The sequence below is a fragment of the Electrona antarctica genome, assembly GCF_951216825.1.
Source record: "Electrona antarctica genome assembly, chromosome: 10".
Lineage (NCBI taxonomy): Eukaryota > Metazoa > Chordata > Actinopteri > Myctophiformes > Myctophidae > Electrona > Electrona antarctica.
The window spans coordinates 8,142,305-8,160,196 of NC_136791.1; positions in this window are offsets into that span (position 1 = coordinate 8,142,305).

The following is a 17,892-nucleotide window of genomic DNA, read 5'->3' on the forward strand; positions in this document are numbered from 1 at the left end:
TACTTTCCACCACTGTCATCGGGAGCAGTTATAGGTTGTCTTGCTCAAGGACACTTGACATGAAGCCAGGAGGAGTGAAGCGTTCTTATACTATATAATGGACAATTTGTTTTCCATCATGAGGAATTATTGTAAGAACCTACAGCATACATTTGAGCCTCGTATTGCCATAACAAAACTGTACATTGCAATAAATATCCTGTGTTATGTTTTTGATTCAGTAATCAAAGAAACAGTTTCAAGGGCTTAAGGCTAAACATGTCGATCTGCTTGGTTTTTTACAACAACGCGGCCAGAAGTGAATTAGTTCCAAGCCATAAAGTTCAACACACATCGTACGGTGCAGGAAATGAAATAGACCTGTTGGCGTCCAATGATTGGATGAAGCAGTCCTTGGCTCTACATTTTATTGGTCACTGATGCTGATCTAATCAATAGGGAAAAAATCCTGACCTTGCTGGAAGTGTCCCTTTGATGGAGAAAGGGAGAACGGGGGGGGCGATGATCTTTGGGCTCTATCAGCCAAAGGTTAACTTGAGAGAATAAACGCAGTGGTCTACTCACAGAGGATGTGTTGATTGAATGCATCACGTCATAGCACCATCTTTCTAGCTCATTGTTTGCAAAGACAGAACATATCATTATTTCATCATCATCATACTTACTACAGGCCGCCATACAAAAAATAAAAATATATAATAAATGATCAAATACAGTACATTTATTCCTTTAACACATCAAGAGACTAAATTTGACTGAGGGACTGCTATTGGATTTTTTTGAATTTTCGTTTTTTTCATGTCATGTGAAAGCAGGGAATCATAGCTTCAAATTGACATATTGGTTGTTCAGTTTGACCCACCAGTTTTGGAGATATGGCTTAGAGTAATGTCTTGCAGAAAACAGCGAGTTGAAAAAACAGGCTTGAAACGTTTTTCTCTATGGAGAATAACATGGGGTCATCTTAAATCATCTCATTTAAGAATTGTGGTCCAAAAATAAACAAACTGCGATATTGTTGGGGAGGTGTATCTGTATTTTTACGATAGTCAGTAATTCATATTTGATACAGTCTGTCGCGTGGTCGCGGGCAGAGGAGCTGGGAGGCGGGTGGGCGCGGGGGAGCCCACGGCAACTGGTACGATAATTAGTGAGTCGCGGCTGGGCCAGGCTACTTGGGAAGTAACTCTCAAATTCCTATGACAGAGAACTACAATATATGATCGTGCATCAGCTGGGAGAAGGAAGTTCCAGTTCCAGTCTCTCCCCAAATCCCTGATAATAATTGTGAAAAAGTGTCAAACGAGCCCCTGTTCGCCCAGGGCAGGCTGCTGGCATAATAATAATAATAATAATAATAATAAATAAACGTTATTTATATAGCACCTTTCATACATAAAATGCAACCCAAAGTGCTTCACATGAAACAAATAACAAGCAACGGAATGCCAGAAAACAAAAAAGCTGGTCAATACAAGACAAAATCTATATAAGCAGTCTAGGCTGCTTAGGGCCACAGTCAGCGCCCCTCCCCCCAACCCTCATGCACACACTGTATTTTCTAATTCAAGAATGGAGGTGAAGAGGTGAAGCCACCTCTGGAACCTGTCATAGTCACAGACATTGTTCAGCCTAATTGAGAAACCTGTGAACATTCCCACCTCAGAAGATCACACTTCTTGAGAAAGCTTGGCCTTTATTTCTCCCTGTCATCTCCGGTGATGGCAGATCAGCATTATTCATTTCCAAATGAAGATGTCTCCACTTACCTGTACACCTTTCTCCCTCGATAAGGGAAGATTTTTACGGCTCTAGCAGTGATTTTCACACGCATTAGGCTACGTACGGACCCCCGATTTAATGGCATTTCTACCTCTGGTACCCCAATTTATATTGTAAAACCACTGTTAATTTAACTCTGAGAGTGTACGGGTCCATTTGGTTCCATTTGTACACTCTCAGAGTTACAGACCCATAATGGTCCATTTGGTTCCAAACTATCATTTAGCTGGGGACCCCCTGGAACTCCCTCAGGTACCCCTGGGGGTCCCCGGACCCCACTTTGGGAACCGCTGCTCTATGGTGCTGCTGTAGAACGCTCTGAGGATGCATGGGCTCACTCTGCACTTCTTCAGGCGGTGGAGGAAATAGAGTCTTTGTTGGGCTTTTTTCACCACTTTTTTTGGTGTGTGGCCCACTTCAGGTAGCCTGGCTAATAAGCCAGACCGAATCAGCCGTTGGCAAAAAAAAAATCCGGCGGATTACGGTCTGGAGAGGCTCAATTGTACGCCCATTTCCTACACCAGAGAACTGGTGTGGCCAATCGGGACACGGTATGCAATATGGGCGGGCTTTGGTACAGTGACGTATAATGCTTGAGACCTTTGACTGACAGTAGCTTTAACCAATTGTGTCAAAGAGAAAATGTTTGAACCCGCCCCCCGGGAAACAAGATCCATACACAGCATCTCCAGACTCAAATACACGACGTGTGATTTGAGTCTGGCTTATTAGCCAGGCTACACTTCAGGTCCTTCGAGATGTGTATCCCCAAGAATTTGAAGTCACAGACCTGTTCCACTTCCTAAAATCCACGATCAGCTCTTTGGTCTTACTGATGTTGAAGATCGAGGTTGTTTTCCTGACACCGCTGTGTCAGGGTGCCAACCCCTCGGCTCTGTAGGCCGTCTCGTCGTCATTTTCGATGAGGCCCATCACTGTAGTATGACATCTGCATTCTTGATGATGACGTTAGAGCTGTGTGTGGCCGTATATACCATCATGTGTGTACAGGGAGTAGTTGAGGGTCAGGGGGTCCGATGTGATGTTTCCCATTCTCACCACCTACCTTATTTCACTGGGGGAAACTGAATAGAAACAAAATAAAAACTAAGCTATGATGACTAAAATTATGACGAAATATATTGACAATTTTATTCAGCAAATAAAAGCTAGACTAAAATGTTAGGGAGGGACTAGTAGTTGGGGGACCACTGAACTAGGCAATTCCAAATTGGTTGTTTTATAACAGATTCTCTGTTTATCCTGGGCTATAGTTTATCTGGATAAGGTGGAGAGCAAATCTTTATATTATATATATATATATAAAGATTGAACCTAATCCCATAATGTGGCAATAGAGATATACAAGAGCATTGTCTCACTCTGGGGTCTGGAAACAAGGAAATATGTACACACAAAAGCTCACTCTCTGTGTTGCAGCTCCCAACCTCCCTCCCTATTTCTCCACACATTCTTCCCCCATCTCTCTCTCTCTCTCTCTCTCTCTCTCTCCTCCCTCCCTTCTCTATCCCGCACGCACCCACGCGCGCACGCACGTGCACACACACACAATGAAATTATGTTACCCCCATAACGTTCCATTTTCGAACACAAGCTCAAGAAGGAAATGCTATCATATCACACATGTTAGGAGGGCGCTTGTTTTGAGTGAGATTTATGACATAACAAAGCGAGTTGTGGATCAAATAAATGTCATTTAGATTCCCTGCATCGTCGCGTGGAAAACTCGTATGTCCAAACCTATTATTTTTCATGAAATGGAAAAAGAAGAACCGGTTTCAATGTACTTTAGTCACAAGTTTCACAAGCTCTTAATATTTGTAATAGGCAGTTTGTCAGCCTTCTGATTGGTCCCTGACTGACTAACCAGCAGGCTCTTTCTACCTTGTTCCGCCCTGGTTCCGCCTTGTTTATGTTGAATTTGCTAAAACATAATTTTTTAGAAAAACTAAAAACAAACATGATATGCCCAGTCACCGTGCTGCACCTGTGATGTTCCTTTTTACTGACACCAAGTTTAAAATAAGAATTGAATGCACAGAATATCAATACGAAGCAACTGAAAAACATGTTCTTTCAATGGTAGTGGATGGAGAGAAAGGATTTTTGTCCAACCACATAACGGCAACCAATGGGTGCGAAGAGGGGCAGAATCACGGGCGGGACTTGACAAAGGGTGAATTGGCTCAATATTTATAAAAACCCACAGACACACTCGTAATTCTTCTTTTTGAGGGGTGCCAGCCCCTCCAATGTCCAGCTTTTGGTGTATGTTTGTGTAAACACAAACATTGCGTAACACAAATTGATAACGAAGGTGAGGACGCAAATTCTGATTGGCCGGAATGAGATGATGATAAGAGCTCCCCTCAATTCACACGGGTGTGATTTCCAAAGTACAAGCTCACTGTAGATCTTGTAGATCGGCTATTTTTGCTACTCTTGTGTGACAATGCAGTATGACGAAGCAGATCATTGATTTATTTATTTGACAAAAGTTGAAATATCGATATGTGTCTTCTTGAATGTGAGTTCTGGCTTGGATATCAAAACAACCGGAGCGTTTTGTCAGATTGTTAAGGCCCTTCAAATTTACAAGAAAAGATATAATTTCAATGTGGCCATTGAAATTCAAAAGTATTCAAAAATGTATGTTCAGCTATATTCATTACTAGGCGGAAAGAGAAAACCAATGCATAATAATGCCACAAGAACTCCTACCCTCCCCAAATGTAACCCCCATCCCACCTCACTCCACCACCAGCTGTGGGAGGGGTTCCATCCTCACTGCGCTACCATTGTAGGCAGTGTTGCCAATACCGCTTATTTTAAGCGACTTTGGGCTTGTTTTTCTCTAAAGTCCCTAGTAAATATTGGTAGATGCGGGTTTTTCTTTTTGGGACTTATTTCTGAAATGTATAGTTGCTTATTCAGGCTTCCCTCCTAATGTTAACTCATTGACTGCTATATACGTCATTTCAATCCAACGCACAGGCCGCCATTGACACATGTGTATAATGTAAGTCATATGTTTTTTTTCAGTGTTTACGATAGAGGGCGCTCTTCTGTAACCTGCGAGTGATCCTAGGACTTCCGAAGAAGAGTACACCCGGAAATAATGTGATCTAAAAACAAATCCAAGCCTGTTTAGTCTAATATTATAGGATTTATAAAAAAAACAATTACAGTTCTCTGCTTTCTGTGCAGGTAGCGTTTTTGCTGAAAACAAGCTTATTTAACTGCCAATAACTAAAGAACGGAACATCGTTGTGACTTAATTTATTCCACTGATGAAAGTAGAGACTCTCTTCATTCTTTTGAGATATTGTCATAGAAAAAAATATTGCGTGGTTCTTGAAAGACTGTGTAGTCTTTCAAGAACTGTGTAGACTGTGTAGGAAACTCAGTTAATGAGCAGTTGTTCTCAAAGGACCTACATTAATATGTGCTTCTCCGCGAAACCCCATCTAAAAATATATTTGCCCCCCCCATACAAGATTTGAGTAGTTAAATTCATTCAACAGATGTATCAGTTCATTTATTTTCAACAAATAACAACCTTCAAGAAAACAAAGACACAAACAAACAAACACACAAAAGAAAGAAAATGATACAGAGCGATAGAAAAGGAGATTGGGAGGGAGAGAGAGAAAGGATTTTAGGACATTAAGTATATTAAATGGTGGCAGTCTGACACATAACATATTGTATGTACTGTATGTATAGGCTATACACACGCACACGCACACACGCACACACACACACACACACAAACACAAACAAACACACACTTATTCACATTCACATTTATTTTTTCGAAATTCCTTTGATGTGACAAGAGAGAGAGGGACAAGAGTTCATTTCCAAGGATAGAACCCATCAAAATAAAGGGTAGTGGGTCGCACACACCAAGACTGTAGTTCAAATAGTTTATTTCAAGGACAAACGTTTCGGCTATCCAGCCTTCTTCATTCGGCCATCCAGCCTTCCACAGTGTGACAATTGGTTTCAAATATGAAATAAACTATTTGAACTACAGACTTGGTCTGTGCGACCCACTACCCTTTATTTTGATATGTTTTGAACGGGTGGCGCACCTATAGTCAGCGCGGTGGTCATATGAAGATTGATCAAGGATAGAACCCATACACCAATCTATGGTTTAGACTTCTTTATTTAAACACGCTGGATCTTTGTCAAATAAATCAATTAATAAAAGCACCTGCTCAGGCCTTCCATAATCCATAGACCTGTTACTGTTCATGATATGACTGCAAGAGTGGTTGCAGTTGCAACTCATCACGGTCATTATTGCATTAGGCATATGTTGGCTATTATCAATTAGGTGTTTAGAAAACATATATAGAAAACATACTTATACATGAATAGAAAATATACTGTATAAAGGAAATACATCAGAAATTACATTTCATTACATTATCAGATTTGATTCTGATAATGGGTTTTTTTCACGGGAAAAGGGCATACTGACTACATGATTCAAACAAGCCAACTCAATCTAATAATCTGAATACTGTACATTGTACACTTTTTTGCTACAGAGTTATCATTCACAAGAAGTGTCTCATTTCATTGTCTTGATTCAGTGCTTTTGGAGACATTGATTTTAACGTGTGTATGTAATAACTTCCTCTCTGGAGTAATACAGTAGATTGTCGATGCTGCCTCCCTCTTCTTGACATGCTTCATACCAATCTATGTACTGTACTCTCAAGAAGAGAGGCCACTGTCTGAACTGTGCTGATCCTTTGTTTGTTTGTTACTTCTATTTTATGTTCCACTATTCTTGCCACTATTCTAGAGCTACCATGGTCAAGACCACAAGTGCACATTAAAGATTGAGTGCCATGATCTCCCCCCCCCCCCCCCCCCCCCTCCCCCTCTCTCCCCAAAAAAGAAAAAGACAAACATGGTCATCAGGTACTATGATCATACTAGGAGAGAGATTTTTTTTGTCTAGAAAGTGTTAAAATTATGTTTTTATGTGGCCACAACCGGGTTCATTAAGTATGCCCGATTTGCCTGGTGGTTGGTGATCCACCTGAACTGAAGCCGCAACCACAGCTGTTGTTGTATGATAAAGGGGGAGGGGTGGGGATGATATTGTGATGTCACTATATCACTGTCATTTTGATTGGGCCTTTTGAGAAAGAAAAAATACACAGGGAAGACATTTCAATATTCTAATTAGAGTAATGTCAACTCCATAGACAGAAAAAGAAAAAAATCACGGCACTCCATCTTTAATGTCTCGGTTTTTGTGCATACAGTAACACCATTAATAACTGAGTTGCCTTTAGTTCCCCATTAAAGGAGCATTCAGTGATTTGGAAAACCACCCAGTCCGCCCCGGTAACAAAATGTGCACATGCACATGCTCTACAGTGGGGGGAAGTGCAGCACGAAGGCCCGCCCCCACACATGATTGGAGGAAGGCCCCTATCATCCTGATTGAATGAAGGCTTTGCCACCCGCCACCAAAACTGAAACTAGGGTTTTTTGACCCCAGGGGCTCACTGGGGACAGTGAGGAACTCCTTATATGGTCAGCCCACTCTATAGTAGGGAGGATTATCCAATAGAAAAATAAAAAATAAGTGATATTTGAATGAAGCGAAATCACTGAATATACCTTTAAAGTATATTGATTTAGGCCTGGGCCGTGGCTCAGCGGTCCAGGCACCTTGGCTGGTAATCCAGTCTGGCAGTGTGCCGACGGCCTTTACTGCATGTCACCCCCCATCTCTCTCCCCATTTCTCCATAAAAAATATAAAATAAAGGCGAAAGCCACAAAAAAAACAACATTTAAAGTATATTGATTTAGTGGGCGAAGAAGCTGAGTGTGTTAGTGCCACGTTCATACAGTAGCTTTCTCATGTCATGCGTGCGTGGGGTGAAGCAGAGGCAGCAACAGTTCCATTCTCATGTCATGCGCGGGGTGACGCAGAGGCAGCAACAGTTCCATTCTCTTTGGTGATACATTCATTAGAGAGATTCTGTAGGCGCTGCTTCCCCCCTCCCTCTGGAATGCTCTCCCCAACCGCATTAAGTAAGCCCCCATTCTTCAAAACCGCCCATCAAAAACCAATGTCACTTGCTATCCACAAGCTAACCCCTCACCCCCTTGTAATTACTGTTTTTATTGCTTTACTCATTTTATATTCCTTTTCCTAACGATGTTAATTGTGTGATTTTGTGAGTACTTAGAAAAGCGCTATATCAATCTGATATATTGTTATTATGATGTTCAGCCTCCTCCGCAGTGGAGGCTTGTGTCCTCAAATGTCAGGATGACTTTCGCAGGGCTGATACCATTCCAGAACTCAATTTCAGATTGTGTAGACTAGACAGGGCCGGACCTCATTGCTTCCGAACGTCTGCACAATAGAGTTATACATAAACTAGAGGGCGGACTGCCCCGCCCCCAGCTATTAATTTCAATGGAAGTTCTCACTGGCGTTTGAAGCAACCGGAAGAACGCTCTATTTCCGCATTTTCTTGATTTGTGCACCAACATTCGGTGAACAACACGCAGAAGTGCTAACCTCCATGATGAACGCACCTGAATCGATTCATATACGAGCGCCCATGTGTTAAACCCAAGGGGCCAGTGAGGCACTCCAACGTTGAAGCACTGGGCCCTAGTGGTAGGAGGAGGGACTACAGGCGGACCCGTGGATTCATGACCGGGAAACCCCGTGCAGCTGGGCTTTAACATTGAGCGCTCGGTTGCCCTTCCGCATTTGACCACCAAAATGTGGTGGTCAAATGCGGAAGTAGACGTTCTGAGACGGTACTTCCGGCAGTCTTCCGGGTGCTTCAAAACGCCACTGAGCAACTTCCACTGACATGAATAGCTGGGGGGGCGGAGCTTCGCGCCAGTTCAGTCTCTATCCTTTTATATACTCTATGGTTAAACCCCAGCTGCTCGCTCTTTTGCTCAACAAACATATGTCTCCTACTTAATTGGTTCAGGCTCTCAGGATATAATGATAAGGCTCTCATGGACATACTTGATTCCAAATCAAGAATCAGGCTTCATTCACCAAATGTGAATAGTAACAGTGCAACAATATAATAAGTGCAATAAGTCAGAAAAAAGGCAAAATACTCAAATTAAATATAGGCATATAATTGAAAACATCTGCCTACAGCTTGGCTTCAGTCAGTGGCTTGACAAACACAAGAGAGAATCATGAATATCTTGCAGTGACATTCATTCACACTTTACTTTACCAATTACTGCATACAAATTAAAACAAATAGTTTCATAAATCAGCTAAATCAGGTTTGATTTGGGCGACATCTGTTAAAGAGGAGGCAGGAGAGAGACGACATACATCGGGGGCGGTAAACGTCACAACTACGTGATGAGAGAGAGAGGGAGGGAGGGAGGGGGAGGGGGAGGGGGAGGGAGAGAGATAGAAGGAGAGAGAGAGGGAGGGATGAAGAGAGAGAGAGAGAGGCTTTATTTTATTTTATTTTATTTTATTTTATTTTATTTTATTTTATTTTATTTTATTTTATTTTATTTTATTTTATTTTATTTTATTTTATTTTATTTTATTTTATTTTATTTTATTTTATTTTATTTTATTTTATTTTATTTTATTTTATTTTATTTTATTTTACTTATTTTTTCTTTTTTCTGGATAATCCTCCCTACTATATAGAGTGTGCTGACGATATAAGGAAATCCTTTGACTGTTTTGACTTTTCCCATTGTTCACATACATATTGAACATGCTGTTTTCTGTCCGTGCCCGTAACTTGTTCACTTTCTCATGACGGTGTTGTTTACCGAACGCGAGCCGATATACAACTGCTCTGCTCAACGCGTCGTGGATGCATGCTGCAGCTGTGCTTATGTGGACTTGTAAATCGACAACACGCTCACTTTTTGTCAGCAGGTAGAACTCAGTAGTGCATGATCGCATCGTGTGGTTAGAAACGCTAGAAATTACTTTTCCTCAACAACAAAAATATTTTTTATTGGTTTGACCATGACGGGCCAGTGGGCCGCGATTTGGGTAGCGCTGCGCTAGTATGTCGCAGGGACTTACCCCAATCCAACCCTTGATGCTGAGTGCCAAGCAGGGAGGCACTGGGCCCCATTTTTCAGAACCTGCCCGTCCCAGGATCATATGAAACTTGCTGCATGCATCCATGCTCCCTATAGGAAGAACTGATCCTGTGACCTTTCTTCAAGGCCAAAATGTCAACTTTGCACACACAAAAAAAATACTGAGTTTGACCATGACGGCATGGCCTCATACGTTTTCTCTAGCGCCACCTTTTGGCCAACAGGGTGAAATTTCAGCATCTTCTGTAGGGGATGCTAACATGGCTTTTAGACTATGCACTAAGAGCCAACCAAATATTTGAGCTACCAAATGCTCATAAAATGTTTTTATTTTATGGTTTTCATTTTCATGATCATCTCAATGGTTAATTCCTCTGTGTTTTAACCCATTTTGGGCGGGAACCCCTTTTGGTGTTTTAAACATTATGTTATAATTTAGCTATTGAAAAATAGCAGATCTACAAGCTCATAGCGCGCCACCGAGTGGCGCGCTACGAGCTTGTAGGTCTGCTATTTTTGAAAAATCGAAGAACGACTGACATAGAAACATAGCTTTTTCAGAAAACTGTCAGGATGTAGAAGACATTTTTAGAATCTGGTCAAAATGGGTTATAGCCATATTTATACACACTGTAATAGTCTACACTACAGTATGTCTGAGTCATTACACACAGTACAATGGAGTACAAAAAAAGGCAATAGCTAATGTCTGGCATTTTTCATTCAGTACAGTTCTTTTTTTTTTTGTCCAGGGGATTGTTTTCAGAAACATGTCCATGACAGTGATGAACAAGTATGAAATTACAGCAGAATATCTCAATGGAATAGATTCTGGGTATTATGTTATGCAGACTGCTGTAGTGTGTGATTTGAATGTCCTGGAAGCCTAAGCTTTTGCGATTACCAATGTCCCTGGAACAGTATATTTTGGCTGATGAATCAGACTCAATGCATATTTTACCCTCGCTACAAAAGTTCAAACTACAGCACAGTAGTTTGGAAAATTGGGTCATTGCCTTGATCATGAAAGCTTGTACCTGCAGTAATGGACCATGATAGATGAAGCTAACCTTAACAGCTTTCTAGTCATGCTTCTGCATTCTGGTGACTCTCCTGTCAAAGCAAAGCTCTGCTGTATCTATGTTTTCATTATAATAATCTACAGCCTGGTCTTCTGGACTGGGCACAGAAAAAAAAAAGGTTCATTAAATCACATTTTCGGTTATTGGATCACATTTCTTTCTTAACTGGCCGAGTAGGAAAGAGGAAATACGTGGTCTGACTGACAAGAGCAGTATTTACAACTCACACAAAAAAATGTGGAGAAAAGGGAGATAAATTGGAAGATGTAATTTCAGTGGCTTCCTGGAAGATTATCGCACCTGAATATTAGATAATCCTTTTTTCTTTTTTATCTGATATATCCATTTTTTAACCATGTTCCAGCTACCTTGAATAGGCATTCATCTTTACCCCCCAGGCTTACAGAAGGGTGGTAAAAATAGACTGGGCATTGATATTTCTGCCCCATTAAATATCTTACTGCATTGTAACATATAGTAAGCCAGAGGCATTACCTATACACAGTATGGTATGTAGACGCCACAGAAAATGCACAATGCTCAATCCCTGCAACAACCAATGCTATTTTAGCAACAAAATGTATTAACAATATTTGAAATACCTGCTGGTCATTTCTCAAACAGATTCAATAAAAACATCATAATAGCCCAAAGATTGGACTTGAATTTTAAATATATTGGTGGTACCAACACTCCGAGGACTCTTTAGGCCAGAGACTGGACAAAACATACAAAATAACATAATATATAATAATAATACTAACATTTCCTAACGAAAGTTATGCAATTAATTTAAACTAGAGCGGTGCCCGTGGGGCAAGGCCTACTTGGAACGACGCAAGTTGGAAATGGATGCCCCACCCAGTTAGTATGTCTGTGTCCCTTTTATGCCAATATATGGAGTTCTTTATCAGGCATGCCCAAATATGGAGTCTATATGCAGATGTCAGAACATGTGATGTCATAACAGCTCCATATATGAAGATCTAGGGGTGATCATGTGTGATCAATAGGCTCATTTGGGCCCTGTCCAGAGCCTCTAGAGCAGTGCCCATTGGGCACTGGCCTACTTGGAACAATGCAAGTTGGAAATGAATGCCCCACACAATTCTGTGTCCCTTTTACGCCCATATATGGAGTTCTTTGTCAGTCATGCCCAAATATGGAGTCTATGCAGATGTTAGAATGATGTCAGAACAGGCCAGCTCCAGTCTAGCTCCATATGGACCCTGGGCACTGTGGGCAGGGGCCCTAGCTGTCCAGAGCTGGGGCAGAGGCCTTTTTTTTTCAATTCTCCCAGCGAGAAAGCTTCATGATTATTCAATATTGTTAAATAAAGTGGTTCCATATTTAACCATTATTAGCCTTAGAGAAAATATTAAAGTAGATGGAGAAAAAAAAGCCAGATTTAGTTTTTCTGTTACACCTCGCGCACACAGTGATTCTCCTGAAGCTATATTAGTCTAAGCATCAAACTGCCAGCTTTGTACAGGCCAATTATCAGCCCCCAGGCTATACAATTATTATACTTCATTATACAACGTTTTCATGCAAAAACAGCCAATCTACAAGCTCATGAATGTCACTGTGTGAGTGGAACGTTGTGAGCTTGCAGATCGGATATTTTTGCTATAACAGGCCAGCTCCAGTCTGACTCCATATGGACCCTGGGCACTGTGGGCAGGGGCCCTAGCTGTCCAGAGCTGGGGCAGAGGCCTTTTTGGGGCGGTTCTGGACAACCGTGGGTCCAACCAACTCGACACCGGGCACTGCACTCCCTGTGGTGGTGTGGAATTGGAAGTCGGTGGGACGAACGGTTCTCGAGTTACGTGGATTACAACAGTACATACAGACAGACAGAGACTTGGTGAATTTATATATATAGTCTTTACCCGTTCTGTATATGAACAGCAAATGATGTTCAGTGTGGGTAATGTGATAGGGGGGATCTGTTGGATCATAACATGAATACTTGTGATGGTGATGTTCAGTGTCACGCAGCCACGCGCAGGACTGTAACCTGTCGTAGTCAGTGTCCAGGCTTTCAGCGTGCATGTAGCCTATGGCACGGTGGTTGATGAGGGAGCGGATAGTGTGGTGTCGAAACAGCGTGTGTGTTCACGTTAACATGCCCCTGTCCAACTGTCAGAGCTGGCTTTCAGGTGCCTGTGCCACGCAACCCCCGCGTTGGCCGCGATGCTTCCCCAAAGAAGAAGTTATGTCGACTGACGCAAGAGTAGCTGTAGTATCAGGGTCCGAGTTGTTTTCCCTGTGTGGGTCTGTTGCGCGGAAAAGTGTGTCCCAGTATTAATCTGTGTCCGTCCCAACATGCATTTCACTGGTGACACTGGTGACACATGATTTGCGGGGAGATGAGTGGTTTTTGACGCAAATTAATTTAATTAATAAGATGAATGTTAATATTAGATAGATGTCTTTCTCTCATCTTTTGTCACCTGCATTTATCATGAAAATATGTATAGTGTTGTGGATTAATTCAGCTTGAGAGAGTTTTTCAAATGCAGGTAGAATGCCTACATGTATAAGAAGCTCTGACCTAAAGTTAACCGCAGTAATGATAAGATCTGAATGTACTGTAGAGAGGGGACTTCACTTCAGTACCATTATTCTTGTCGTCAGATTTATTTCTGGATCATCTCAAGCTAAGGCACTAATTGAATCTTTTTTTCTGACATTGTTCACCCGGAATCCAGGATAGAATTTTAATTCTATTATATACATAGATTATGATTTAATTAAATCAAAAACCATGCACGGCTAAATATGGTTTAGAGAGGATTTATACTTGAGTGACTCTCAATTCTCCCAGCGAGAAAGCTTCATGATTATTCAATATTGTTAAATAAAGTGGTTCCATATTTAACCATTATTAGCCTTAGAGAAAATATTAAAGTAGATGAAAAAAAAAGCCAGATTTAGTTTTTCTGTTACACCTCGCGCACACAGTGATTCTCCTGAAGCTATATTAGTCTAAGCAGCAAACTGCCAGCTTTGTACAGGCCAATTATCAGCCCCCAGGCTATACAATTATTATACTTCATTATACAACGTTTTCATGCAAAAACAGCCAATCTACAAGCTCATGAATGTCACTGTGCGTGGCACGTTGTGAGCTTGCAGATCGGATATTTTTGCTATTTATTTAACACGTTTGATTGTTTCATGTTGTAATACAAATTAGTTATAATGCCAGGTTGAAAGTGGATACATATTATACTGTATAGGTGTAACAGTGTTATATAATTACACAAAATATGATACAAATAAGTGCTTCTACCTGACTTAATTCTCCATGGTTCATGTGTATAGGAATACATTAGAGGTCACAGCTCCTTTAAGTCTCCTCCTTTTGCCCCTGTATAAATGTCCTGCCACACCTCCACCTCTTCCTTCTGTACTTCCGTCTTGGAACGAGGTGGGTGTCTTTGTTGACTTCTCTGTATAACATAATAAGAATTGTACTTGCAAATTGATTTATACAGTGTTTGTCCTTGCACTACTAAGAACTAACGTGGAGACGTGTCTGTTGTTATTCTTTGTCAGAATAAACGGAGGTTGTCTCTAGAGTTCTGGGTCCGTCTAGTCCCTTCAACACAACGCAGAGAGAGACAGACTACACCGGTTACATAGGCAGAGCACTCTCTGTTTGAAGACAGAAAGACTAGGGTTTGTCCACATCTGTTAAAGGTAAAAATGCCAAGTCAAATATAGGGAATTATCTAGATATGATGTACAAACTTATTCCACAATGTAACACAGTTAATCTCTTTTGATTGAGCGCTATTGGCTTCTCTTGGCTGCAGACGTGAGGTTTGAAAGGGTTCATTTGAGTTCTATCTACAATCTTGTGTTAAGCACATTTTTTCTAAACCCATGGGCCTGGATTCAAGTTGCTCTAATAAACCTGTCAGAAACTTTTCTCTTTAAACTATGTTGGTAATTCCTCACGGCTTCGAGGTGTATTGTGTCCTTGGGCGTTTCTTTTTTCCTGAGTAAATAAACAGTATTTGTAACTGTAGGAGCACGCGTTGTCTAGGACTTTCAGCGAATCTTTTTGAACTCGAAGGAGAATCCGACAAAGACAGGAAAACAACAAAGGTGGATGTCTTCTATACGATACGACATGATAAAACAAGAGAAATGCTTTGTGGCACTTGTGTTAATAGCGCATCATGTTGATTCCTCTAGAAATAAAACCATGGCAAACAACAGCATAGTAGAGTTAGCCTGGCTAATAGGCCAGACTCAAATCACACTGTCGTGTGGTATTTGAGTCTGGAGATGCTGTGTATGGATCTTGTTTCCCGGGGAGCGGGTTCAAACATTTTCTTTTTAACGCAATTGGTCAGAGCTACTGTCAGTCAAAGGTCTCAAGCATTGAACGTCATTGTACCAAAGCCCGCCCATATTGCATACCGTGTCCCGATTGGCCACACCAGTTCTCTGGTGTAGGAAACTAGAATTTCGCGGGCCTTCGGCCCGCTCATCCCAGAGTTGCGTTGCCCCGCGTTGCGATACAGAAGTCCACAGATACAGAAGTCCACAGTGACACGCGTTGTATGCAGCTGTTTTGTGTTGCAGCGCGTGCGCGCGCGCGCGTGTAGTGTTGTTGTTATCCATATATGCGCCTCGGTTCGTCCCGTTTGTTCCACGCCAGGTGTCGACGCAGTCGTTTGTGCGATTGGCGTGTTTGCATTATTGTAACTGTGTAGGCATACCATATTCTGAATTACCAAAAAGGACACATGCGCGCGTGCATGTGGATGTGGATGTGCTCATGCGCGTGCACGTCGTGCACGTCGTGCATGTGCCGTGCGTGGGCGGTTCTGTTAAATTGAGATGTCAAAAGAATCTATAGCCTAACAATAAATGGATCAAATATGCTCTGTATTAGTTATGTATTTATTTAAAGCAGTGGCTGTGAAAGGTGTGATCCAGGGACCCTCATGGTTCCTTGAGGGGGTTCCAAATGGACCCATTATAGGTCTGTAACTGTGAGAGTGTAACACATGGACCCAAATGGACCCTTACAGGTCTGTAACTGTGAGAGTGTACAAATGTAACCAAATGGAGTGTTGTATAACTGTTAACTGTGATACTGTAGAAATGGAATGAAATGGGACTGTTATGGGTCCATTTGGTTTGACTCTCAGAGTTATGGGGGTCCTTGAAATGAAGAAGTTTGAGAACCTGTATGCAATGGCTTATCTGTTGTAAAAAGAGAGACCAGCCTATTCTCCAAACCATCATATGTTATGCTTTGCTAGGTTGTACGAAATAATATTGGGTCATTATAATTTGCAGGACTCACCGCGCGCACAGCTGCCTTGTCTGTGTTGACATGACATGGGCTTGCAGGACAGAACGTGTATTTGTGACAGACACATAGTTCCTTTGCAGACAATACAATGTGCTTCTCATTGGTCAGTCACAAAGCTAAGAAAACAGCAGCCTACTTTTTCTGCATGTCAATGATGAGATAGTTCTCCGCTGTCTGTCTATCTGCAGACAGCGGAGCAGCCAGCGAGCCTTTCTCTGATCTGCGGTCGGGACCAGTGGTAGTGGTGTGAGCGTGCAGCGCATGCAGAGTTATGAAGAATACACATTCCGGGGTTCGGGCTGAAAGTCCACCTCTCACAGTGTTTTGCCACTACGAACCATTGAACGTGCATTGTAATACACATTGGTGTGAATGGTCTGTGAGCGTAGCGATACACTACAGGCGATACGTGTGAAACCCCGGACATTTGAAGGAATGTATAAAACCACCCGGACTGGCCGGACAGGCCCCCAGAAGAGGACGTATGGTAAACTGTGTATGTAATCGCGGCGCTGTCCATCCAAGTTAGAATGAGTGTGTGTGTGCGTGTGTGTGTGTGTGTGTGTGTGTGTGTGTGTGTGTGTGTGTGTGTGTGTGTGTGTCTGGCTGCCCTGTGTTTTGCAGCGTGGGGATCGCCATGTGAGGGGGCTAGCCAATAAGGGCCCTGTGTTGCATGTGGAGAATTCTGTAGGTTAGTGTGTGTGGTGCAGCCGAACGGGGTGGTGAGAACATGAGGGGGATGTAGCACAGCAATCGGTGACCCCTACATTAAGCTGTGTTGCTCCCAAGATGCAGTGCAAATGCGTGTTGTAAGCAACCGTAGCCAATGGGAAAACAGGATGCAGTGTTGCCAGGTCCGCGAATTGTAAGCGAGTTGTAAGTAGCGTGTTGAATGGCATTTTTTCTGGGCTTGTTTTCATAGACGTGGCAACAAATTAGGCGGGGGTGTCGGTGCTTGTGGCGTGTTTGTGTTTATTATTGATATTGATATTGTTTGCGAGTGTGGACGGGAGCCGGCTTTAGTGGCAGTGCGATGACAATTTTTACGCGGCTGGTGTCTAGTGTGGCCGTGCGGCGCGACATGAGGAGATAGCCGTGGATCGACGCGGAGGGTAAGGCTGTGTCGTGTTAGTGTGTTGTTGCAGTGTGTGTTGCAGCGTGTTGCAGCGTGTCAGTGACGTAGTAGCTGGTGCCTTTTGTTCCTGTGCGTGCTTTTGGGCACATGTTTTCAATTGTAATATAGGATGGGCGTACAATTGAGCCTCTCCAGACCGTAATCCGCCGGCAGGCAATTTTTTTTTTGCCAACGGCTGATTCGGTCTGGCTTATTAGCCAGGCTATAGTAGAGTATGCTTAGAGTATTCAGTGATTTGGAAAAAACCCCGGTCCGCCCCGGTAACAAGATGTGCACATGCACACGCTCTACAGTGGGGGGACGCGCAACAGGCCAACAGCACACGCACCAAGGCCCGATCAGCTTGATCATGATTGGAGGAAGGCCCCTCTCTATCCTCATTGGATGAAGGATGGGCCCTCTAGCCAAAAACAAAACCTTTTTTGAC